At 36.6% G+C, this 27,731-nt stretch overlaps 1 protein-coding gene across 1 annotated transcript in view; it reads left to right on the forward strand.

Moving 5' to 3' along the window:
- The window catches only part of DNAH11 (dynein axonemal heavy chain 11), a 138,108-nt gene that overhangs the window by 24,994 nt on the left and 85,383 nt on the right, over positions 1–27,731 (forward strand). Inside the window, exons 7-15 of the mRNA XM_088162916.1 lie at positions 612–725; positions 1,003–1,114; positions 2,694–2,782; positions 10,051–10,617; positions 11,627–13,531; positions 14,214–15,483; positions 15,727–15,785; positions 16,456–18,485; positions 25,381–25,573. The gene's annotated coding sequence lies outside the window, so the exon portion shown is untranslated. The remainder of the gene's footprint in view (positions 1–611; positions 726–1,002; positions 1,115–2,693; positions 2,783–10,050; positions 10,618–11,626; positions 13,532–14,213; positions 15,484–15,726; positions 15,786–16,455; positions 18,486–25,380; positions 25,574–27,731) is intronic.

Here is a 27,731-nt window from a genome sequence, read left to right on the forward strand (position 1 = left end):
CAGAATTTTTCTATTTTTCTTCAATAGACCAATGATTTGTCACATACAGTTTTAATAAAAGCACATTTAAACTTCTTGGTAGTGCAGGAAGCTCCTAAAGAGGATTAGCACAAAATTGTGATTTTTTTTTTTTTTTATCAAAGAGAAAATGAAAAACTAATTGACTGTCATCTTTTCAAATCGTAGATAAAAATTTTAAAGTTGTTTTAAATTGAATTTAATTAATCCTACCAAGTAGCAACAGAATACTGCAAATATCCCATCACTCCCCAAGGTTTCTAGTCTGCAGATACTGAGTCTGTATCTTACATCAGCTTCAATGGCAGCTGTGCAAATAAACTTTCCTTTAGTGTTACAATGTACAAAGTGCACCAGAGCACAACACAAAACAAAGAAAACCCTGTAATAGCATCAAGAAATATTTCTGTTAGGCTGATTAAGGCCACACTTTGGTGGCATATCTGAAAGTATATCTGGTATCTAGAGTGCATTTAACTTTTTTTTTTTTGTTGTTAGATTCCATTTGAACACTCTGTTATGTGCTTCTGTCGGACGTTTTCTTTTTCATTGGCTTAATTTGCTCCCTGCTGTCTCTTTTCTTTACAAGTCAGGCTTTTAGTAGCAGAAGAACTCTTCAGACTTTCTGGGGCTCCAGTTTCATAAAGGTAGAAGATTAAGTCCAAAATGTAGTTGTCAATTTTGTGCAAGAGTTGAGTACTGAAAAGGTGAGAGATGTACTTTTTTTTTTCTTCTGTTTTTGCAGAATAATATGTAACAAACTATTTGTTTGTTTAGATTTTGTTGTAAGAAATTAATCATAGAACTGAAAATTTTCATGTGACTTACTTAGGCATCAAAATTCACAGCCTAGCAAAATGAACTTCTTGTCTGTGGTGCAGTTTACCATCACTGTGAATTATATAATTTAAATAAACTCTTCAATTCCAAATATGAAATATGATATATATAGACAGATGTTATTATTACTCTTATTATTCCCAGATTTTGGAAGAAATCAGCCAAACATAGAATGCCATGGAATTTCCTTACCAAGAGCATAAAAGAATAGAGATTCCTTTATTAAAGTCCAATGAACGACTGCTTGAAACTTAAGGTAGCAAACAAATAAGATTTTAATTATTAGAAATGTTATTATTGTATCAATTTATATACTTTGTATACTTTATATACTTGGCAAGTTAAAACTTTTTTTGCCTAAATCTTTATTGCAGATTTCTATTTTCTCCACATGTTAGTACTAGGAATTTACATGTATGCTGCATAACTATATATATTCTAAAAACATTCCTCTCTCCATGTAGGAGTTAAAAAACCCCCAGCTTTCTAAGCTTTTAATTCTTTCACATTTTTAAGAACCCTTTATTAATATGCTGTCCATTTTCCATGTTTAAAGATATATTCTCTTATAATACACACTAATAACAATTGCAGGAGAATTTGTTGATTTGTCTTGTTAGCTTTTCCTCTGCTTGAGAAATTATTTTGATTAGTGGAGTTTCTTCTGGCTTTTTTTTTTGTTTTGTTTGCTTGTCTAGTTTCAGACACAAGTGATTCTGAAAAGTAAAAATGTGGTATAGTTCTTGAACAAGTGAAAGGCTGGAAAAGCAGATTAAACATGGCAGATTCCATTTCCATTTGGATGGAATTTCAACACGTGTGGTATCTTCGTCAAAGCAATTATCTGCCTTATTTTCCTTTCACACGGATTGGTAGTTGCTGGTGTCACAATTTGAGACAAAGATCTGCAGGTCATTTCTTCACGTGTCTTTAATATCTCCTTTTATTTATTCTTTGTGAGCTTTTTAACCTCCTGGAGGCACATAGTGATGCAATACTGCTGAGGTGCAAAAATCTTTTCTGCACGCTCCATATAATTTAGGAAAGTGATGGTTGAAATACAAATTTATGGTCTGTTATTTATTAATGGCTAAAGGTAACTACAACAATCAACATAAACACTTGAACTGACACAAAGCATTATGCCTTAATTGTTCATTCTGACCAAAAAAAGTCACTGAATCCTTTCATAGCAAAGATCATAATTTTCTTTTGCCAATACACCTGTAACTCAATCCACAGATGCCAGGGAAAGTTCTCATCATGTACAGTTCTGAAAAGCTAATATAAGATAATGTTCTATAGGGAGCTCATGTGCTTGAAATTTCAAATATACTTCTAATTGTTTAAATCTGTAATTCAGAAACATTGACAGCAACATCTCTCACTATATGCCAAAAAAGTATATTTTTTGTACAAGAACATCTTAAGAGCAATGAAATGATTAGTGGTGTTTAACGTGCATAAGTTTCTTCATGGCGCATATTGAAAAAGGCATTGAGCTTGCATAAGCACAACTACTCTAAATTAGTAATTCTGCTAAAATCTGTCATTTTTATCTTTTTGAAAAGTTTTATTGGTATCATCAGTGATATTTGCAGTCCTCTCTGTTCATTTTGCTTTTCCTTCATATTCAATCTAAACACTGTCAAAATAGGTGCTTATGGCTTTATTTTTCTTTTTCCATCTAAGAAATAGAACTTAAAACAAGCTGATTAGGCATATTCTTCCAGCTCTTTTTCCATGCTTTTCTTGTCCCAGTTTAGTAAACCATGTGAAGTAAAAAAAAAAAAAATTTGAAAGTTGAAATAGCTCCCTTTCTTTCTGTTCAACAGTTGGTGACTAATATAGCAAATAAAGAAAATGTGATGGAAGCTACAAGAAAGCCCAAGGTGTATGAAAGCTTTGAAGCTGTCTAGCAGAAGTAAAATTTCCAGTATGATTGCAAAATGTTCTAAAGTGCAGTTCTGCAATAAGCAGGAAATGAAAGCTGTCCGATTGTTTCCTTTTTGTGCAGGTGTGAGATGTTCTGATGACATTTTTGTCATTTGTTTCTATTTGACATACTGAATTTCTCCTGCTTTTTACATGACCAACTGAACTTGAGGCATGGCTGGTTATTTAGGGGTGGAATGATGTCAAAATTGTCAAAGGTCTTAAAAATACGTTCTGTTTGGATGAAATTCACTTTTTCCCTACCCACTCTCTGGGAGCTGGGAGTGCTGCTTTCACACTTGCAGCAGGAGGTGGTGGATTCATGCAGCCAAGGTCCTCCTTCCACACACTTGAAGGAATGCCTTGAACTTCCCACCTGCACTCACTCTTCCTGGCTTCAGAGGCAGCCATGTATAGAGTCACAGTCTGTTTCTTCTTGCAGGAAGGTGTTGCAATAGGAAGTTTAAAAAACCCAACACAAACCTCTTTCTTGAGATGTCACTTTTTTTCTGAAAGAAAAATACCAAGCTAATAGCTAGAGTGCATCAGTCAAAAATAAATATGGCTTCTTTTTCTTTCCAGATAGGCATATAATTGAATATTTTGATCTTTTTGTGTCAATACCAACATGTCTTTTCATGTTTTTAACTCTTCATACATCAAAAATAATGTGTATCTTTTTAAAAAGTGGTTTATTTTCTCCCCCACTCAGCTGATTCTTATCTACTTTTTTATTTGTTGCTTTGGTGGTTTTTCTTTTAAAATTTATCTGCACATAACTGCCTGTTGGGTGAGAAATTTTTTTCCTCGTCCCTAACTTGCTAAGGCTGGACCCTTTGGAAGGCTGAACAGGAGTTTTCCCTGGTCAGATTTACCTTTTGGGGGACTTTTCTGGGACAGATCCATTCCCTTGGTTTCCTTGGGCTGAATGAAATTCCCTTTCTTTTTCTTGAAAGGAAACATTTAAGGCTTGCCACCTTCTCTGTTCCTTACAGCTGTGTTCACCATAATTTTATATCAATAGGGGATTATTATTGCTCTGGTTTAATGTTTGGTCTGATTTATACCTTAACTGGGAGGGAATTCCTGGCTTTGAGGTGATTTAAGGCACGTGTCCTTAAAATCTGTCACTTTTTCAGATGCTCTTTTTGTGAAAAAGCTTTGGGGGTATACTTAGAAAGCAAGCACATACCTTTTCCTCTCTTCTATTTTGGTTTCTCAGAAGGCTTGCTAGACATCCTTCAAAGAGGAACAGACCCAAAACAGCTGAGCTTCTTTGTGTATTAATGTACTTCATTTTCTCTACAGAAAGGAAAGTTTTCCTGCTAACCTTATGAGCTGATAATATCATTGAACTGCACCTTTGTTCTGAGCAAATTTCTAATTTACTTTGAAAATAGGAATATTTTGTCTAAGGAAGGTAGTAAATATTTTCTTTTCCCTCAGCTAAGACAAGTACAAGGTGTTCAGGAAGAAGAGATGAGAGATGTTACAAATCCCGATCTGTCTTTGCTGGAAATTTAGCCACATGGAAGTTGCATTTATTTGGATTTTGGGGTTGTAGGTTTGCAGGAATTAGAAATGGAAAAGGTCAATGAGATCATCAAATCTATTCTTCTAGCATGGATTGATCAGATTTCAGGCAAGCAGTGCACAGTGATGATAAGTAAGACTAAAATATCTATGGTGTCTGGTAGGCTATTACTGGCTGAGCTGCTGAATCTTGCACAAGGAATGTTTTTGCAGCTATCCTTCTGTGTTCCTCCCTTGAACAATGATCTGCTAGGTGTTGTGACACCAGTCTGTACAAAAGCGCAGGCACTTTGATGTATTTCAGAAGCTTCACACTATGTTATCTACCAGCCAGATGATACTCCTGGCCTTGGTTACTATCCAGCCACAGCCATCAATTCTCTGAGTGCTACAGTTCTCAGTATGCTTCAGGCAAAACCTTTTTTTTTTAAGGGCTGTGAGTTGTAACAGAACTGATGCTTTCAGAAATGATGAAGGCTTGAACATGGGACCTCTTCAAACATGATGGTAGGCTCCCATAGATTCTTCACAGAACTAAATCTCAGTGATTTCTTCCATACACATATAGGGCAAGCAAACAAGTCTTCTGTTTTAGGTATCAGGGATAGAGCATGCTGCTGTGTAGACAGTGATTTCCAAATTCTATGGTCTTTGGAGAGATGTGTAGCTACAAAAGGCATTTAGACCTTAATAGGCAATTTGTAAAATTAGCATTAACCATAAGTAATAACAGTTCCAAGATTTTTCAGTTTTTTATTGAGCTTTGCCTTCAGCCTCTTCTGACAACTGACAGAAGTGTAATTAACCCTATTCACTGATTTATCATTCTGGCCCAGATTTTCTCCATAAAAACCTTGTGTGTTGTAATCATGCAACAGTCAGAGTCATTCACTTGAACAGAGGCATGCATAAGTGTGATTGGCACAAATCTATTGTAAGTGGTTTCCTTATACATCTAGTGTTTTTGGATGCAAATAGCCCATCATCTTACCAAACTTTTGGACAATATTGCTCATCTTAAATTTCAAGATAATACAGAGGAATATATAAATGCAGCCCTTGGGACACAGAGGACAGAAAAGGAGCATGTTCTGTTCCATGACAAATGTAGATCTAATGATCAGATATGTTGAGTTATGTGAAATCTCCTTCATTAATTTTGCCCTCTTTGGGATGTAGATTAAATAGACACTTTCAATTGCATGAACTGCTACTTTTAATTAGATTAATTTAGAAAAAGTAATAGATTATAATAAACCCAGAACATTTTGTTCCCTAGTATTGTGTAATTTACTAATAATTTAATAAATTGTCCGTCTTCCTCTTGTTGCATTTCTCATACTTTCTCTCTTCTTCTGCTCTTTTTAATTTGTCTTCTGTTACAGTTTCAGATCCCCTCCTGTCTTACCCTTTAGCACACACCTCTCCAAACCTTCAGTGCTCTCACACATCCCCTGTCAGCTGAATGGGGTTTCAGCTGGTTCTGAGCCTCATATTTGCCAACTGGCCAGGCAGTATGTGTGCTAACTGGGTAGTGGCAGGTCAGGGAGAACAGATCAGCAACTTCTGGGACAATAACTTATTGTTCTCGGAACAGTGCTGAATGCATAAGCGTTCACATTGCATAAAATCAATGTTGCTTGTGGTTCTGATGATTGATTGTCACAGCAGGGAGGCCCCAGACTGAATGGACATGCAGCTTGCCTCTTGGGAATAGAGAGTTTCTCCAAGATACAGCTATGTTTTGAGTGCATAAAGACAGAAAATACTGCGTTGTCTATGCTTCCTCTAGGGCTCCACACTTTCATATTTGGAGCTCTAAGACACTATGTCTGTGTTCAAGTGGACATGTGAAAAACCAATATCTGGTATCTCACCTAAATCCTACTGAAGTTACAGTGACAGAGAAAATGGAGGGAAAACCCACTCTCATTTCAAGTTTGTAAAAAGTGTGCTGATGTAAAGAAAATCCTTTGTGAAGATTAATGATATGAACTTCCTTTCTTTTTAGCACAAAATATACCATTTATATTATGCATAAATTTATGCATGCTTGGGGGTTTTTTTGCTTCAAAGGGTGTAGTCTTGGTTGCTACACCTTGAGGAAACTGTACACAATGCAGTACATCTCTGCTCCATGGAGCCTATACTGGCCTATGAAGAGAGGCAGAGAGAACAGTGAGCTTTTGATCACCCAGCCAAGGCTGAACTTAGTGCTTCAAAAACCTGATGGGTTTCAGGTGTAGAAATGGCATCTGGTAGGCTGAAAGAGAGCTTGGCAACAGCCCTGAAGGATTGCCACAAGAAGGAGGTATGGACATCTCCTTTCTTGTTTAATTCAGAGAAAATAAATACAGTGTGAAAATAGTCATATTAGTATAGTTTACATATTAAATAAGTAAACATATTAATATATTACTATAACACATAAAACAATGCTTTGCAGCACCTACTGAGAAAAGAAACATTACTTTTTCTTCAATTTCTGCTACTTCATGGGCATTTTTATCACATCCTAATTCCTGGGATTTTGTGGGATTATTCTGAACTGAGGCAAAAGCTAAAAGCACATATACTGCCACAATGGTGTGCTAAGAACAGAGTACACATCCAGTATGTATACCAATATTACACCTATATATTTGTGTAAGGAAGCCAAAACTATTGGGTTTATGTCAAACCAAACAGTGTACATCTATGTTTAGTTTTAGTCCCATTTCAGAAGGATACCTTGTACCATTTGATTTCTTTGCTTTACCCTTTTTTTATCTCAAACTTCTCCTGAATGTTTTTCTCCTGCTGTGAGTATTCTTTCTATTTGTGAAAACTTTCAGTAGTTTGGTTTTGTTTTCCAAACTAGAATATCTGCTGAAAGGAAATACAGAATAGGAGAGAGACTTTAAAGGGGTCATGAATATCTGACAGAAGTGTCTCAATTTTCCCTATAATAGAAAAGGCATTATATCTTTCTATTGATATTTCCATGAATTTTTATATTTTCCTCCTTAGAATTGCATACAGTAGCTGAGATTGGGCTTTTCCCCCCATTAATATGAAACCTGAATAATTCCACAGTCACTTCATATTACATAATGACTCTGTATAGTCATTTATAGCCTATGTTGTAATCATCCCTTTATTGCTTTGTCTATTTTTAAAATGTCTCTGATCTTTCCTAAGGACTATTTTTAGTTTGCCAATAAATGTTCTTGTACAATTAGTACAATTTTGCAAAGTCTGGTACATATCTCTATGGAGGTTATAACCACAGAATTTTCAATTCCATTTCATGTACAACTTCTTATCCATCCAGTTCTCCTATCCTGCCTAGCTGACCATCTGCAGCATTTGTGCTCACCTGGATTGTTGTTGTTTTGGAGATGGTTCAAATTTATGTTAAAACTAGGATTTCTTCTGGCATCTCATATTGAATATCAGAAAATTTGTACGTACAGGCCAGTTTTTATGGTGAATTAGTTCATGATGTAGGCAGAGGTAATTTCTAGTAGTAATAATGGTAGACAGTACTGGAAGCCATCTGGTTTTAGAGGGTTACTTAAATCTTTTCAGGTCACTGAGCTAAATGCTCTTTATTACCATGCTGCTTGGAGGAATTTCCTCCGATGCTCATGAAAAAATCATGGCCATTTGCACCAAAGATGTTCATGGCAGGGATGTAGCAGCAAGCCTTCAAGCCCAGAAGATGCATGTTTGCATCACCTATATTTTGCATTCACACTTTGTTCTGCCTTCAGTAATTCAGCAGGGTGTTTTGCTCTCCTTTCAGAGGCAGAACATCTCCTCTTCCTGTGGTGACTTTTTATAAGTGCAGACAACTGAAATTTTGCATGTTTATTTAAAACAAAGTGTTTACTCTATATATAAATTTAGTTCAGGTAAAACTAATGCTGTTGGCTTGAAATTGAAATAGAAAAGAATTCTTATTTTCCCCTGAGCCTCAGAAATAAAACTGTAGCATTCAGATTAGAAGAAACAAGACTTGAGGAGTGAAATGAAACTCATTGTGGTCAAAGAAATGTCAGCTCCCTTGCAGAGACTGCATTGTAGGCCTTGCATTCTGCTGTAATAGCTCTATTAAAATTATCTTCTATTACACTGGCATCTGTATAAAAGCACAAATGCCTCGAGCTGCATCTAATCCTTTATAATAGATCGTAGTAGTTATTAGTCATAAGTGGCTAGGAATGAGGTGTGAGACCTGCTGATGACAGCTGCAGCTTTGTGATGGGTGGCATTTGTACCACCTGAATAGCTCCTAGTGGCATCATGAACCTTTGATGGCTCTTAGGTCTCCAGCTCCAGAGCTTTTGCTTGGCTGTCACAGGTATGCCATAGATGGGATGATGTCCAGAAGCACTGTTTTGCCAATATTTGTGATGCTTGGTTTCAGTGCTTTTATGAGTACTTGGGAAACGCCCCTTGGCAAGTTACTACACCTTTGACTGACAGGTAATGACTGCTACAAATAACAGTGCCTGCTTTATCTGTTTCAGTGAATGGAAAGTTAAATGATTCTTGGAAGTTGAGTTCTTTCCTACCTCGTATGTATATGCTGAGGTTATCAAGACAATATATTTGAGAGTGTATGTGCATGTAGATGCACATACTTAAGAAATGGTATCATTTTAATGGCCATTACATTTATAATAACTGAAGTCTTTTTTGCACAACTTAAGCCAGATATTCATTGTCTCATCTGAAGTGGAATATGAGCAGGTCTTTGCCAAGGTTATTCAGGAGTTTTCAGCAACATTTTTTTTTGTTCATTTGTGGAAGTCCAAACCAGTTGGTTTTTTCTCACACCACATACAGTGAAACTTTTTTCTTCTGGGCATGTTTTGACTCCCATATGGGATTTCTTGTTAAAAAAGATACACTCAGGCAGTCTGGCTGGCTTAATGCTTGCAACCATCACCTGGGAAGCCAAATTCTGGGGCTCAAGTCTTTGAAATCGGCAAAGCAGCAGCTACAGCCTCCTGTTTCCTGTCCTATGTGATCACTGATAGGATCTTCCTCCTTGATAAAAAATGTTGATGTCGTTTGCTTTCTTTCCTAAAAAAAGCACTTTCCAAGTAGTACCACACCATGATTTTACATGAATATGGAAGGGATGAATTTGTGGTTTAGGACATTAAACTATAACGAGAAAGTAGACTTGGAATAAATCATCCATGAAACTTAAGAGTTATGAAAAAACTTCTGATGTTGTAGAAGTTCACTGCAATGCAAACAATCCCTTTTCATATGTTAAGGTGTTATATTACTCTGGCCCAGGCTCTCCACCTAGCAGTGAGTGATGCTCCTGCAGGACCAGCTGGCACAGGTGAGACAGAGACCATGGAAGATTTAGGCTGTGCCCTTGGTATGATGGTGACAATTTTCAACTCTTCAGAACACATGGATGACGAGCTGAGATGTTCTGTTAAGCAGTGTGGACACTTGTTTAGCTCCTTTTTTGTGTGGATTTTGTGTGGATTGGAAACTGTTGCTTTCAAGAAAAAGATGTTAAATCTTTTAATTTTAGTCTGTAGGAAATATCTATAAAGGTTTGGTCCAGACAGGAGTTTGAGGGTGTTTTGAGGAATTCAATCATCTCTTGGTAGAAGTCTAGTCAGTAGTGGCAGTACAATTAAAGACTGTCCACAATAAAATTAGGAAGAAAAAGAAGTGAGTATGTTAGGTGTGCTTCTTTGTCTTTTGCAGGCTATAAATACTGAACCAGTAATATCTTCCTCCAAAATTCCTCTGAAACTATTTGTAAAAGAAGGACTAACACAAATTCATCCATGTAACATACTACCCAAAAATATCTTTCTCTTCAAGCTGTAGGAATAAATGTAAGTAAATCTTGGTCCTACCCGATTACCATTAAAGGTTTGCTATTGAAACTGATTCAGGTCCTACCGTGTGAGATCATGGCACCCTGTGGGTGAGAAGTTTGGGTGAATTCAACTTTGCAAGAAGTCACAGTGGTTCCAGGACATTCCAGTGCTTTTGAGACATGCCTGGTTTTTCTACTGTCCTATGTTCACCTTTTCTCTTTTTTTTTTGTTTTATTTACTCAATATTATCTCCAGGCCATTTCCAACCCTCTGCAACCCTACTAGTCTCCTTTATTTTATGTTTCAAAAGATGATTCTTCCTGTAGACATGCTTCAGCCACATGCACTCTCCGGGATTCTAATAGTCCAGTGTTTTCCTTCTGAATTCAATGCCAGATTACTAAAAGCTGATGCCTACCAGTGAAATACCTCTGCTTACTAAGGTCTAGTAAGTTTTCTTGTTTTATTAGTAGTATCTCTCTTTTAACACTTCTTTGTGTTATCTTTCGTTTAATAGATTTGTATTTCTTGGTGAAAACATTACATGAAATCCAGAGTTGTAACATTTATTACTATGACCCCTGGGTATGCAGGTCAGACAGAACTACATGAGAACCTCAGGTTCCCCATTCATATTTAAATATGACAAAATTAAAATTGGTCATTCAGTTCAGCAGTGTATTTCTGTATAGGGAAAAAAGTAATCTTTGGTTTTTTTCAGTAGTAAGAAAGATCTCTGAGGGACAAATTTGCTGGTTTGTAGCTGCCTTGAACACAGAATTCAAGATCTCCTCTTTGCTAATATGTAACTAAAGAAATGACTTTTAATGAGGAAATTGTGGAATTTTTTAGCAAAATAACATTTTTACTTTTTGTTCCGTTAAAACTGAGATTTAATGAGGGTTTTTTTCATTTGTGTCATTAAAATTTCTGGGCTTTTGTTCTAAAAGTTTGAGCAGTTATATTTAGAAAAGAAACAGTAAAACATTGAAAGACAACCAAGCCTTCATATAAAAGCACTAAAACTCTCTCTCAAAAAAAAAAAAAAAAAAAAAAAAGCTTTTTTACAAAAAGGATGGCATTTTTAGCAGTGGTTGTGCTGCTCTTGGCTTCCAGACCCTGTACAGCTGCTGGCTGTGCCCCCAGAGGTCAGTGGCAAGTGCCACCACTGCAGCCTGTGCCTGCTCCGAGTTTGGGCAGTACCTGTGTGTGTTACTCAGCTGCCTCTTTTGGGCTGCAATGTTATGGAATGCTAACAATTGCCAGTGCCTAATTAACTATTTTTGCTTTGAGCTAAGGTCCTTGTCAGCTTTGATTGACACTCTTAATTGTGACCCTCTTGAGCTCTGTTTTTAAAAATGTTTGCACACATCAGACATTTGGTTTAAATGACTAATTCTTGCCATGTTTAAATACTGATCTGTGTGTTTGGATTATGGTGGTTTTTTCTTCCCTAGAACCTGTGCCATGGTTGTCCCTGACACTGAACTGGTCTCTGAAATGATGTTGGCTGCTGAAGGGTTTATTGATGCCTCTGTTAGCCAGGAAATTCATCACCTTGTAACCTCTCTGCAGGGAGCTGCTCCCTGAACAGGGGAGGGTTCTTTGGGCTTCTGGATTTAATACATATCCATTAACACACACTCCATACCAGTGCAGCTGAATATTGTATAAAAGGAGGGATTTATGCATATTGTCTCATCTTGTGTTTTAAAGACACTTTAAATCATGTCCATCCTTAATAAATTGTCAGACATGAATTTGGAAAAAAGTGTCTTTTCTTTTTACCTTTGGATGTTTCTAATGTGTTAGTTTTACATTAAATAATTGTATATCAAAATGTCATACCTGGGGTGACTGACTGCATTGTGCTGCTGTGTAACACTCATGTAAATAACTCTCTTTTGGAGAAGAGAATAACAGAGTAGAAATTATTTTGAAAAACAGCATATTGTAGTTGTAATTGAGTGAACATGTCTTTAAACTTTCCCCAGTAAAAATAGTGACAACTGTTGGAAAAAAAGAGGGTGGAGAAGCATTTCTAAATAATTTATTATATTAGAAAGAATCCGTATTCAGAAATATTACCTTAAAAATGCAAACCTAGGAACTGTATGATCTCTTCCCTGTATATGTGCTGTTTTAATCACTTCCAGCTGTATAATTTTTCACAGGATATTCCTAATATTCATTTTTATCAATGGAATAAGAACTTGAAGAACCCTTCAACCTTAAGCCATAAACTCAAATAGCAAGCAGGGCCTTTATGAAATAAAAAACAACTTTGTTTTCAAGCCTGCATAATTTTGAAATTATGTCCAAATATCCTGAAGATTTCCTGACACATTCTTGCAATTTTCTAGAGATAATGAAATTAAACCATGCATATCTAAAGATAATTAATATTGTTTGCTTCCCTAGAACAAGGATTCCTTGAGTCTAATGATTACTTTGTCCTGAAGGCACACTCTGAATTGAGAAAAGATAATTTATACCGTTGTTTGCCACTTCAGTATTAATCATTGTTACAACAATAATATTAACACTAATGTTTGAGGCAAAATCTAGAATGTTCTTTGTTTACTTTTTAACTCTCATTTGTTTTACTTTTAATGGAAATGGGAGAAATCAAATCCCTCTGAGAAAAAAAAATTCTAGACTTGTATATATAGCAGTTCAGAGAGTTCTGAGAGTATTGCTCCAGTGTTGGGACTTTTAGAACATTAAATATACCTTTGGGGCACTAGGATCCTAGCCTGTGGAAACTGCTGCAGAACAGGGTTATCAGGGCTTTCAGTGCATATGTTGTGAAGGGGCTTCTGGTCCTGTCATACCATGACAAACAAAGTCCTTGTACACTGGACAAGCCACACACCAAGCCACACACCAGGCTGCTTTTTTTGAGATGCATATCCTGCTCTTTAACACCCTTTCAGACAGCAAAACAACAACCAAAAAAAATTCTGGGAAAAAAAAAAAGACAAACCCCAAAAAACCCCCCACAACCAACCAAATCAAAGAACACCAAAAAAACCACAAACAAACAAAAAATCCCTTGCCTAAATCTCACGAAAATATTATTAAGCACAGTATAAATTTCCGAGTTTCATTATCAACTTTGCTTAACTTCTTTGCCCAGATGCACCATTTCTAAAATCTGGTGGCTCCTTTTCAGTGCAGATAATTGGCATCTTTTTTATCTCAAAATTTTTTTCTTACTGATCATGAACTATCGTGAGTTTGAAAGTTACTTTTATTTATTTATTATTGTTTATGATGTATTTAGTTTATTTGATTTACACTTATAGAGTTACCACTGTCATGGAAGAGGATAGAGGCATGGCATCTGTCAACTTAAAATGGTATATTTTTAAGTTGTGAATTTGCTTCTAGTTTTGTTGTTGTTTTGTTGGTTTGTTTTTTGGGGGGGCGGGGTTGTTTGTTTGTTCCTTTTTGGAGAGAGGGTGAGGGTGGAATTGATAATACTAATGGGCTGTATTTCTTTTGAATTCTTAAGTGTGGTTGCAGAATGTTTTCACAATTTACCCAGCTGGTAGCCAGTTATGAATAGGGAACCAAATGGTGGAATACAGAAAATTAAATAGATATGCATATAAATGTTTTTCAGCCTTTTATATTTTAACTGACCAAAAGCCACTAAAAGACTACAAGTGAATAAAAATATCTTGTGTTACTCTGTGTGTAAAATAATTGTTTTCTTCATAAGTATTACCACTTAGTTTTGTTTCGTGTGCTAACATGACTAGTAAAAATGTTTTTATAGGGCTGTTATGGCTGGGAACTTCATGCTGTCAAGTCAGTTTTGGTAATTGCAGGGTCCCTGAAACAAGGAGACAAGAACAGACCTGAAGATTGGGAAAATACGTTTCTGCTGTTTTGCCTTTGAATGAAAGCAGAATCCTAAAAAAAATATTTAATGCTCTTGTGATACACTGTTTACTTTCCTTTTCTATGTGCTTATGTGAGTCTTAAGAGACTTCAATTTGCATTAAATAGTGACAGATGATATCCCAATTTTCACAGGCGTGATCAGTGACCTGTTTCCAGCTCTGGATGTTCTGAGGATGAGGAACCTACAGTTTGAGCAGATGGTTAAACAATCTACCCTGGAGCTGTAGTTGCAGCCAGAAGAGAACTTTATTCTCAAAGTAAAAGAATTCATTGTCTCTAATTACTCCCCTTAAGATTTTTGATCAAAATAATTGCCAAGTAATTGATTGTATTAGACACAAAGATTGTTTTTGAGTGTGTTAAAGCATTGATAAAGTGTCTCTCAATGACTGAGTATTTCAAAGGCATTTCATCACAGCAGCAAAGTTCCTCAGTATGATAAATATGTCCATAAGGAAATGTGTGTCCTGTTTGGAAAAGCTGTGTACAGTGACAATCTAATGTGTCAAAAACTTGTTTGTGCACAGTAAGAAGAATTTGTATTTGGTGGCGAATTCATTGTTGGTCAGATATTTATAGTGAGGTAAGAGAACAAAAATATATAAATAAGAGGGTGTGGATTTGGAATGTGCATGGCTACATGTGACTTTTGTGTCCTCTAGCTTTAATACAGAATATAATGCACGTGCATACATGTATGTGTATGCAACAATTAGTTGCCCATAAGCTAAATTTAAGCACTAATTTAGTTTAATTACAGATAGGATGAAAAAGTGAAACATAGAAACAGTGGTAAGTACACAGACCAAATAAAAAGTGCATATATTCCCACTTCTCTTCAAGGAGCATCCACATCTGCTGTATGTGACAGCACACTCCTTATCTTTATTGGGGTGTATTGGAAATAACCAAGCTGGTTGAACGTGACTGATCAGAAGATTTAAAAAGGATTTTGTGCTCTTCTCTCTCTTGTTTCATTATCCTGAAGGGTGAAAGACAATAAGGTATGCCTTGGGGTATTATGAACTTTACAATCAGCCTTCTACAGAGTATTTTGTTTCCTGCTAACTGGGTAAATCAGAAGACAAGCACTGAGGATCATGAACTTGTTCCTGTTAGGCTTTGGAAAATCAGAGTGGCTACTCTTCACGAAAACAGAAATCCACAAGCAGCCAAGCTATTTCTATTTTGTGACTCATACAACTATTTCTTTGGAAGCAATGTATTACTTTAGGAGACTGACTTTGTATTTTTATGAATTACAGCTGTCAACTGATTGCAGAGTCCACTTTGCCAAAGCAATGGCAAAATTGTGATAACAGTTCTGTATCCTTGGATTTTCACAGTCCTGCTGGACTGTGTGGCTGTCTGTGCAAAATAGGATTTGTTCTCACTCACTGAGGTAACTACTTTAACTTATTTGCACTAACTCTCTTATTATTTTCTGAGAGCCCATGTTGCTTGATGCAACATTAGCTTTGCTGAGGCAAATCTGCCAAGAAAGTGCAAACATATTGTTTTCCTATTAAAGGGAATAAAAGCATGGGGGGGGGGGGGGGGGAATCTTGTGAATAATTGTGTCTCTGTGATAAGAAGTACAACAGGAGTGGAAAGATGCTCACTGTGTGTCCCTTCTGTGTGGTAGGATGTTCAGCTGGAATGCGTCCCTCTGTGTTTGTCGTTGGAATTGCAGGAATGGAAAGGGTAAGGTACCTGCCTGCCTAGGTAGCATGTTTTCCATCTCACATTGTAAAGAAACTGCCATGGCCCTTGCATAAAAAATCCTTCATGTTGCCTTTGCCTGAGGCTTCAGGGTAATAACCTGCTGCTGAGGTTACTCGGTCAGCCACATGATGAGCAATGATGAAAGCTCAAATGTTGCAAGCAAATTCTACATTTTATGTGTTGTTTGCATGTCCCAAAGGACAGTTAATCATGGCATGAAGTAATGAACATTCAATTTGACAGATAGACTAAGTAATACTTTGTTCTGGAAGGAGGAGCAGGATGTTTTAATTAGGCTTCTAGAGAGACATCGTGGAATTTCTTGCCAAAACACTAGACGAGTATTCTAATACTTAATGATTGCCTATTTCTGCTACTAAATGTTGGCAGCTGCATAGATTTTCTTCTCCACTTAACACTTTATATTAGAACTGAGTGCAGAATACAGTTATTTCAGACTGGGAGTCTCCTTTCCTATCCTTAGGCTTAATAGAAATTTGGGACTAAACTAGCAGGGAGACAGGAGTAATTTAATGTAAACTGTTGGCTGAGTGCGGGGATTCAGACAGAGATTCTGTACAGGAAAAAGAAAAAATCCCTACAATATGAAAATGGTGCCACCAGCATTCACCCTGTTCCTTCTCTTCAGGTTCTGAAAGTTATTCACCACATGTATGTAAACAGAAAAGAAATGCCAGTTTGGGATGAACTTAATGCAGAAGTTCTGACAGCTGCTGAACACTGGTTTTATGCACCAGGAAATCTGAGGGTGGACAGATGTCAAGAAACACATGTGTTCCTGCTAGGACGTCATTCTCCATCCAAAATGGACAATAGCAGAATTCAGAGACCGTGTAAGAAAATTCTTTTGCTGAGTTTTGATGCAATGAGACATGGGTGCAGAGCACTGGTGGGTCTGGAAAGGCTGGAGGGCAGGGCAGGATGCTGGTAGACAGAAAGTATTAGCCTGAACAGTGCTGATCCAGCTGCCCTGAATGGCCTGTTATTTTCCCCCCAGACCCATGGAACCTCCCTTATCTCACCCATATCATTAAAACTAATGACAGACTCTCCTGTAATCAAAACAGAATTAGGTCACTATTAGATAAAATAATTATACTTTATATATTATAATAATACAGCAGTCATTTTGCTGTATTGAGTCTTCACTGAATTTTTTATTATTTTAAATAACCACCTAATAAACAAACGAAGAAAAAATGGGTTTGATGTTACAAAAGCTTCTTGTTTCAGTGATGTGTCATCTGAAGTTTTAATTGCAGTGCAACGTTGTTGAAGCACTTAAGTGATAAGATTCTATTGAAATATAATTTGCAGGTCTCCTGTCATCTTCTCTGAGACAACAAGCCAATATTACCCATGAGGGGCCATAAAAGTTTGTTTTAAATAGGGCTATAGATCCTATGTAGACTGAGTCCCTCAACACTGTTATGGATGCTAACAAAGTGAGCCATTGAGACACAATTATAGTGGGCTTCTCCTGTTTTCCTGTTTTCCCATTTTCTTCTTCATCAATTTTTCTGGAGACAGTTTTGCAGTGTACATTTATTTTTTCTTGTATTCTTATAATTTCTTTGGTTTTCACTATTTCTAACTAATATTTTAGTACCTAAATAACACTTTGTCTTGCCTATTTGGCACAAGAAAAAGCCTTAAATTATCCTATAAATACTAAAATTGTTTGATTTGTATGATTGTTCCTCCTAGATGTGAGCTGATGTAATTTGAGATATCAATGATAAGATTATTGAAACTGGTATTTGGAAAGCCTCTCAGTAAAATAGATTTAAGATTTCATTATTGAAGTCGTTGTATCACTGTATGATGAAAGGCTACTGTAGGAAATCTAAATCAGTCAAAGCACAGTAGCATACAGACTTTTCTTTCCTTCTTATTAGTTATGCAGCTAAACCAATTTTGTGGGCTCTCTGAAATGCTGTCATGTTATGAAATCCAAATCTAAGATCTGAATGCAACCTTTGGAAAGTGACTGGAGTTTTATGCTTTCCTGCCTTAGAAACCTAAACCCTAGTAACCCTCTGGTTATTCAGCAAGGTGCCTGGTGAGGTGAGCCACATAATCTGACTTTATCTGAGAAACGTAAAGTGGCTTTTTCAAGAAACATTTTTGAGCACCTAAATTTAAAGTCCTGCTCTGAATCATGTTTTGATTATTTCCATTGACCTTGAGAGATTTTTTTCCCTCCTCTCCTTTTATCTGTTTTCAGGAGAATTCACATCAGTGAAGCAGTTTCATCACCTTTTAATTTAAACTCCAACAAACTCATCCAAGGTCAAGTAAAACCTTTTGAATTTGTCATCTTCTGTGATTCTGGTAAAAAATTCTAGGCATGCTCAAACAGAGTTTGTTTAGCTTGTTCAAGGAATAGTGTATGCATTGTGTTGCAGATAACCCTCTGTGGGGCTGTAATAAAATAAACATGATTGCCATGACCAAGTTCTTGTTAAACAGCATATCTTAACTTTCTTTTGCTGAAAAGTTTATTGATGGCTTCTGGGTTCTGACCCTTATAAGCAATGCCTATGACTCTGTGAGTGTGGCTGCTGTTTGTGGTACACATTTAAGAGCTGCTGCCCCATCTACAGTATCCAGAGCTGGTATTCATCCCCTGAAACCCCAGGACCTGGAGCAGAACCTGTGAGTATCTGATGACATTAGCTGACATTTTTAACACCCAGTTTGAAGAGTAATTGGAGCAAACATCATCATTTATACTAAATCTTCCTTCTAAATTTTATTCTGGTAATTTATTATTTATTCGGTGGCCACATATATCCTCAAAGAGGCATTTCAGAGAATTTTGCCATCAATGGGGTTTTTTTTGTCATTAAATGGGGTTTTCTGCTCTCTTACATGTACTGCTAAATCAGTGCAGTAGTGTGGAGGGCTGACTCTGGTTGAATGCCAGGTGCCCACCAAGTTATTATTACTCCCCCTCAACTGCTGGACAGTGGAGAGAAAAATATAATGAAAGACTCTTGGGTCAAGATAAGGACAAGGAAATCAAATACCGGGCACACTGTCATGGGCACAACAGACTCAACTTGGGAAAATTAATTTTATTTATTACCAATCAAAACAGAGTAGGGTAGTGGCAAAAAAAAAATCTTGCAAATACCTTCCTTTCACTCTTCCCTCCTTCTCAGTTCAACTTCGCTCCCAATTTTCTCTACCTGTTCACCCCATTAGCACTGGGGGATGGGAAAATGGGTTGCAGTCAGCTCTTTGTTGTCTCCTTTCCTTCCCTCTCAGAGGAAGTATTCCTCACACTCTTCCCCTGCTCCATCACGAGGTCCCTCCCATGGCAGACAGGCCTCCGTGAACTTCTCCAGCTTGAGTCCTTCCCTCAGGCTGCAGTTCTCCATGAACTGCTCCAGCATGGGTCCCCCATGGGGTTACAAGTCGTGCCAGCAAACCTGCTCCAGCCTGGGCTCCTCTCTATGCAGGTTCACAGCTCCTCCCAGAAACCTGCCCTAGCACAGACTTCCCAAAGGATTCCAGCCTTTTTGGGGAGTCTACCTACTTCTGTATGGGGCACCTTCTATCCATAGTAAGAGAAATTCAGGCTCTAAGTCCATTTAAATCATTGAAAATAATTTCCACAGCAACTGTACACCACAAATTGAAGCCTTAACATTTTCCTATGGCCACATTTGTGCCAGCTAATTTAGCTTCACATAAACAAAGTGTATGAGATCTAGAGGAAGCAAATCACTTCATCACCTTTCCACTATGCTTTTGAACAACTTATAAAGTTAGAGGTATATATGTGGAAGACAAATTGTAGAAGATATGATAATATGATATATTCTTGTCAGTGGAGGAATAGAAAGCATGAGCATAGTTGTAATTGCCTCAGTTTGAAGGTATGGTTATTTTTTTGCACTTTTTTTAATGTGTTCTGCACAGGATATTCTCAAGTGATTCATGGTTTTGATTGCATTAACTTGTATTGTACAGCTTTTTAATGCTTAGATGAGTAGGAATTTTCCTGGGGAGATGAGAAGTCTATGGACTTGGAAACATGGATCTGATGATCAAAAGATATAATCCATTATCAACTCTCCTGTCGTCTTTGAGGGTTAATATTTGATAGGAAAATACAGAGCTTGGAAAAGAAATATTTATCAGGCAAGGAAGCTTTTAGGTGCTCACAGTAAGCAAAGCTGTTTATTGCCAAATGTCTGTCCAAACTATTTTAGGTAAGGTGAAAGCCAGGCCAAAAATTAAATTGAAATAATTGAGAAATTAAACCATCTACGTCTTTCACCAGTCTTTGCTTCTTTGACAGTTATAGGGAGACTGGTATTCTGTAAAGCCTGAGGTGGAACAAATGCATTTCAGCTACAATCAGATTTCAAAAGCTTCCTATTAGAAGAAGTTGAATAAAAATTTTCAAGTAGAGATACTGAGCAAAAAATAATACAGTAAAAATATTTATTTTAGTAATTCTTTGAGAATAAAAGAATGGTGTATCCTGTTTCATCACTTTTTAGAATTTAGTCCTAGCCAGAGAGAGAGACAGAAATTGCAGTTTGCTTTTAAAAGCAAACTGTGATGTGTGCAAGGGTTTGATAGGGTTTTTCCTTTTCAATTTTAGTCAGTCTTTGTTCACACATTTTAGATTGTACATCTCCAGTACTTTATTGATTTACTCATAATAAAAGACATAGCAATTGGAAATGCTTGTTGGAAATTCTGGAAAAAGTGTTTATATGCAATCGGCTTAGTGCTGTCTCTGAAGACAACCTCCAGACCAACAATTCATTCAACTACTGCACATCAGCAGTGCTCCAGAGTGAGTTCCATACAGATGTGAGAAACTTATCTTCCCTTACCAGCAGTGATAAAATATATTCCACAGTTATTACAGTCTTACCACATCCCTTTGCTACTGCCCTTCTCTGGGCCTTGGCAAAGCTCATTGCTTTGCAGACTGGAAGACTCTGAAAGTTGTGGCAGGCAAGGGGAAAGGAGGGGGATGAAACTGCTTGGTGCAAAGTAGAACTGACACACGTGCTCCCACAAGTCACTGTCTGATTAGAGATGAGAAAATTTGGCTTTGTCTCTGTTCACAAGAAGCCTTGGGCCAGCTTTGGCCTAGCCTGGCTGTCTCTGCATGGTGCCTGTAGGTGTACCAAAATGGACAGTCAGAAACTGAGTTTACTTTTTCTAGGTACCATAAAACGTCCAAGGAGGGTCAACCCCTGTCTGGTGGAGTTGGGAGTCTCTGTAGATGAGATGGATGCAGATCAAAGGAAATGCTGATATAACACACAGATGAAGAGGGCTGTATGTTGGCCAAAAACGTTATACTGGTGGTAGATTTTGGAACAGGAGAAGTCAGACAGTCAAAGCAAAATAGGCTCTTCAAAGCTGTCTGTTTTACTCTTCATGAAGAACACAACCAAGGGAGAGCCCAGCTGTTGGTGGATATGCTCTCTTTCCCATCCCTTTTTTTATCCTTCCTTGATAATTGAAATTGAACAGGAAACAACTATACAGAAAAAACTATGTGCCCTCTTTGCTGCACAACTTTTCATGCCATGAAAAGCATTAGAGAAGTAAGTTAATAGACTGGCTTGCCCTTTTAAATAGGGGGGGAGAAAATTTTTTTTAATCGGTTTTAAAAACTTTATACTATTTTAGAAATATTCAGATAAAATTTTAAAAGCATTTAAGTGTGTTTGATGTGTAATTTAATTGCTTTGGAGATCAGTTGTCTAATTTTCCAGCCAATCTGCATTGCTGCTGATGGGTTACATTTTTACCAGGTTTAAAAGAGTAGGTATAAATCCACAAATCTTAACTGAATAAGCTTTTACCCTGTTTTTTCTTTCATTTCTTGTGTTAATTTCTTCTGTATTCACATCAGATAAGCAAAGACCATTTTGTCTTCTTTATACCTTAGTTAATTCTTTGAAGTGTTTCCAAATTCACGTTAACATAGAATCCTGCATTAACAGAACTTAATCGCCTTTTTGCCCATCAAAATGAATGGAAAGATTAGGAGACAAGAAATTTGCTGTGCGTCAGAGTGAAATCATGAGCTGTTGTAAACTGTCATAGCTCCTTTAATGGGGAGTCAGCCTTAAAAGGCTTTCAGAAATTCCTCTGATCAGGAAGGGATTTTTCAGCTAATGACTGCCATTCCAGTAGCAACCATGGCCATAGCTCTAGAGTACAAAAGCATGACACTTTCCATTGCAAAGAGCAGCTGTTGAAAGGAGTTTCTGGGCAGCAAAGGCTGTGTATTCTTGCAGGAAACTTCTTAAATAATCCAAAGATGTGAAGTCAACATCACAGGGGCTTGTTCTCCAAGCATGTTACACCCACCAACAGACTTGTGGAATAAAATTTGAGAGTTTATGAACCTTTATAGATTTGTTGTGAAATTTTAGTGGTATTTCTTCACATTTTAAGTCAGTGCTGTACCCCATCCACTGCTCCTTCTAAGAAAAATTGAGACATGTACAAAGCATTGGACTCACCTCATTGTCTGCAGCTCTTCCTTCTTTCCACTTCAGCAAAGTTTCTCTTTTTAAATGCTTTTCTACCAACTCCCTCTGCTAATCACAGCAGGTGAAGAACTGCTCGACAATCCAGAAGCAAGTATATTGTGTTCCCTTTCCATTTTGTTTACAGCATTGTCTCTGTGAGCTGTGATGGAATGATTTTGTACTGTCATGTGTAGATCAAAATGACGGCCTCTTACGTTATTTTTGTGTATGTATGTACAAATATTTCTTCCTGGAAAATGCATTCAAGTGATGCCTTGAAATGCCTTCATGTGTCTTAAGCCATCACTCTAAGCAATTATTTGGAACAGTCAAGTTGTGGATCGTTTTCATAATGGAAAGAGTCATTCACAGCAAATTGCACAAATGAGCAATTTAAATCAAGTCTTAGTTCATAAAAAAGAGCTTAAGAGATGAACTTGTTAAAGTACAGTGATTCATTACTGTTCATTGCTATGTTCTTTCCATAGTTCAGAGGTTAAAAGATTTTTCTTACAGATCATATCACTTTTAATCTGCAGTATTTTCTGTCAGTTCTCATCTTATCTGTAGCCACATAACATTTTTTGAGGTATCTGCTAGAGTGGGTGAGATTAGCATGTAGTGTAGGGTTTTATTTAGCATTCCCCAAGGCTTATGACTCACCCCCTCTGCCTCTAGAACAGCAGAAAATTTCAAAATGTTGCTTGATGGAGGCATGTTCTGATGCAAACTAATATTGGTATATTAATTCTGGGGTCCTCAATGATATTTGTCTGGAACACTGCCACAGAGAACAAAAAAGTGCAAGTGTTTATAATTGTGGACATAATTTAAAATTTAGATAAGGTTAAGGATCAAGATGATTCCTAATTTGGGGTTTATAATTATGGGTACCTATTGAGCTAAGAGAATAAAATTGTCTTTTATATAATTAAGAGACTTTAGGCCTTTCATATGCCCATAATTCCTGCAAAAATTTTTTTCCCTTCTGTGGTAGGGAGGCAGGGTAAGTGCAACCACAGCTTTTGCCTCCAAAATTTATAATCATCCAGCTGCAAATATGTTGAGGTTCTCTATTTCTGTCCTGTCTTGCAACACACCTTTACTCTTTACCTGATTGTCTTATTTCTTCAGTCAATAACCATCCTTTCAGATGACTGTGACTAGACAGAAATGGCCTTGGAAGCATTTGTTGCCTTTGTTGGGTTTGCCAGTCAAAATCACTGTTGAGGTTTGCAGACGATTCATTTCACTGAAAAATCTGTGACAATGCTTCTGTAGTCCTACTGGAAACTGCTTGCAGTGATGTATTTATTTATTCTGCTTTGCCCAAGGAGCTAACAAGTCTGCTGCTAGCCAGGACTGTGGCAGTGCTGTGCTGTCCAGGCTTCAGCTGTCCCTGTGCAAGTGCAGTTTCCATTTCCTACAAGTTCTCATGAACATTTTGCCCAGTTTTTAAATAAGCAATACAGGTTCAAAACCATATACTTACGTTTCACTCTTTTTATTTTTTTGCCCAACCCAAAGTATTTTAACACAGTGCAATAGAAAAAAAAAATTAAAAGTCCGTAGTCTGAATTTTTTCCTCTTCTACTTGTTATACATGGAACTGATAATTCTTTGTTTTTAATACATATAGGCATTTCTTACTGACAAATATTAAAGTCTTATTAAATTCTGGCTTTCATCATCTCAAAATCAATAGCAGGTATATCAACAATTCATTACATTATTGACTGGGCAAAAAAAAAATCTGGGTTAGTTGTACAAAACTTTTGAGAAATCTTTTTCCTCTTGCAGAACAGTATTGAGTTTGCTGCTGTGCTGTGAGGATTTTAAACACTGTATTCCCTAAATGTTTTATAACCACCTTTGGTTCAAATCCCAGCTCTGAGACAGAGAGGATTTAGGCTGCTTGTTGAAGATGAGAGCCTCAGTCACTGTGACATACTGAAGTTTTCCTTGAAGTCCACCTATTACTGTGGTTTTATTTTGTGCAAAATACTTTCCGTGATAATTTGAAGAACAAAAATATATGACCTAGGAAGGAAGATTGTTTATTAGTTTTCCAGTTCGGCTTTAATAAATTCTTGGTGATTTCTGCAGGTTTCTCTTTCCATGCATAAAATTGAAAGAGTGCAATTAGAAATCAAACTTCTGCAGATGATGAATCCGATCTTATGTGTCTGTGGAATACTTCACTAAGTGACAAAAGTTGAGGATCACATTGTACCAGAGTTCAGCATTATAATAATGCTTAATAAAATTTTCTTCTGTATTTTCAACATGACTTTTCAGCTTTCTGTAGCTTTTTGTCCCCTTACACATCTAAGGGCAGTAGTGCAGTTGGATAAAAATTGTATCAACACAAAGTTTATGTCTCAATATTTTACATTTCTGATGAATACATAAGGGTTTTTGAGTTAATTTGTTCACTGTTGTAGTAAATTTTTAACCTGATGATCTGCATTAACTATTGCATAAGCACCTCATTTGGGGGAATAGGCTGAAATTTAGTACAATCATCTTGATATGCCTTTGTCTGGGAGATGATATTGCATTAGATTCTTGATTAAATGTCCTGATTAAATTATATCTATCATTCATATTTTTGCACTTTACTTATTTCGGTAAAGACCTTATTTAATCCTTCCCAGGAGAAGGAGAAAATAATCTACTCACTGATTAATTTTCTGAGTGTCAGGATACCTGGGGATTTCACACGTTCAAAGCATTTCAGTTTCAAAGGATGCAGATGGATATGCTGTGAAATTTTCAAAAGCTGTGAAGTAGTCAATCAACTAAATCAGCAAGACTTTTATGGAATTCAGAATTCCAGGGTGATATAGTCTCAAAGATTATCTGTGAGTTTCACTGATTACTAAGGACTTCAATAGTTAAGAAAACCTTGAGCTTGTACATGGTGAAATGTTCCATAAATTTTATCCAGCACGATTTTGAATTCTTGATTTTGTTTAATTTCAGTGTTGCTTTGTATGGTAATATTTTTTATGACTTGTGTTATATTTCAGGAATGTTTGGAAAAAAACTGGAGAGAGAACATGGTCATACCTATGTTCCAGTAAAAGAAGGAGAAACTCTTCCATTTTATTGGTGATTTGAATATGCCTGAAGCGGAGAGATATGGGATGATTTGGCCTCATGCATTGATTTGGCAGCATATTGATTTTGGATCAATCATTGGTTGATTGGACCAAATTACTGGTGAGCATTTGCTTCCTAACTAATGTTATGATATCATTTTTGTCTTGTGGTCCATGATGGCAACCCTAAACCACAGAAAAAACAGCAAACTTCAAAATTAATTGATTAAAGAGAAAAGCATATGCTCCTGGGAGCTTATAAACCGTTTTAGAAAAGAGAAGCAGAAAGTGAAGGGGCTATGGAGTCTTGGAAGGGAAGTGTCCTTCATCTGCTTTTGATGGAGCTCTGGATGTTGGCCCTGCTGGTTGACAACAGAGAGCAGGGAGGGCTGAGATACAAGAACAGATTCCCTAAATTGCAGGCGTTTAGCCTCTAACACCCTCTATGTTTTCTTCACCTGTAAAGGCAACAGACAAAATCCATAGAAACTTTATTATACTGGTTCAAATGAACAATCTTTTTCTTCCATAAGAATAAAAACATAGAAGATGGCCACTGAAGGATAATTCAGTTGATTTGGGCAATTAAGTTAAATACAGAATCACAGAATATCAGAACTGTTAGGGTTGGAAGGGACCTCTGGGGATCATCTAGTCCAAGATGCCAAGGCAGTGCCACCTAGAGTAGGTGACAACCTTCTTACTTTCCAAATGACAATTTAATTTTTTGGCAATTAAAATATATTGTATTCCTTAACCAGAACCTGTGTAAATATAAAGTTTCCAGTCCAAAGTCAACAGATTCGTGTTTTAGTTCATTCTGTTACAGGAAGAACAATATTCTGTGTAATAAATACACATTAGATACACATTAGATTCTTGTTCAGATACAAGCATGTCATGAAAGAAAATATTTTGAATGATCTGTACTGTTCTTGCATCTTTTAATGCAGATGAATTGAATAAATTTTTTCACTAGGTCATACTTCATCCCATGAAGGAATGACGGCAGGCATCAGCTGAATATCTTGTTAAGGAATGAGATGTAAAGAGAGAACAAAAAAAACGGAAGTGACTACTCAAATCTGAAACATCTCTGGCTTGGAGAAATTGGTCAGGTCTAATTCAGTGACATGCAAAGCTATCGTCTTAATGCTCTCCTGTTTTCTTCACAAAACTATAATATTTTTGAGACAGGAAACCTTTTGTTATTTCACAAAGATTTCGGAGTTAAGATCTCAAAATCTTTAGTGCTTAAAAGGGTTGATGTATCTTTCTTTTGAATGGTTTTGAATTCTCTTAAAACAAAACCTTGCCAAAATTTAAAAATGTACAGTTTTACAAAACAGATCAAATCAAGAAAAATGCTGACTATGCAGTTCAGGAATTTATTATAACTACTTAAAAATTCTAAAATAGAGTACAATTCATTGCAAACAATGGAAAGAAAGAGAATGCATTATTTTATGAAGTTTTTGGAAGGAAGGATTTGTTGATGTGAGCAGGGAATAACTACATTTTTCATGAGTTTTACTTTTACAGTATTTCTTTTAAAGACCTGCTTGTCCTAGTTGAGAAGTATGCTAACATCTAAAGAAACAAGATTCTCTTCCCATTTGGACAACAAGAATACAAATTGCCGGCAACTCAGAGCCCTTTTTATAATTTTTATTCTATTTTATTTCACCTTTTAGGTGGCCTCTTTTTAATTCACCAGAGGCTGTGTCATCTGGAGAGCCAGAAAGAGTATTGGATAATGCAGCAAATAGAGGAGCACGCCCTTCATACTCCATGATGATCTTTGCTGGTTTTTTTCTTATTGAGATCAGCTCATTTTCCTCTTATCTGTGATGAGTGATGATTGTGTGCATTCTCAAACTGATTTGTATTTTTTTTGACCATGCTTTACTCATCTCCTTTATTACCAGAAGCTTTGTAAAAATGTAGCATCTTAATTGCAACAGAAATTTTGAACAAAATACTATGTGATAGAAAGTGTGTGTTTATTCTTAATTTTAAAATGTCAATCCCAATTCAATACTTCTGTGGATATTTGCATCTCAGATTTCCTGTACGACAGAACTGTTGATTCTTCAGCTGAGGTTAAGCCTGGAAATGTGCAGTGCTTCAGTGTTTTGTTACTGATATTAATCAAATTATATTTTCTTTCTCAACTATGATAGGCAGAAGCTAAGTATTAAAGAAATTCATAATTTTCAGTATGTTGCCTATATGAATCCAGCTGCTGGAAGCTTCATTATCAAGCCTAAGTTCCAGCT

This window comes from Sturnus vulgaris, chromosome 1 (genome assembly GCF_052056855.1).
Source record: "Sturnus vulgaris isolate bStuVul1 chromosome 1, bStuVul1.hap1, whole genome shotgun sequence".
Classification (NCBI taxonomy): Eukaryota; Metazoa; Chordata; class Aves; order Passeriformes; family Sturnidae; genus Sturnus; species Sturnus vulgaris.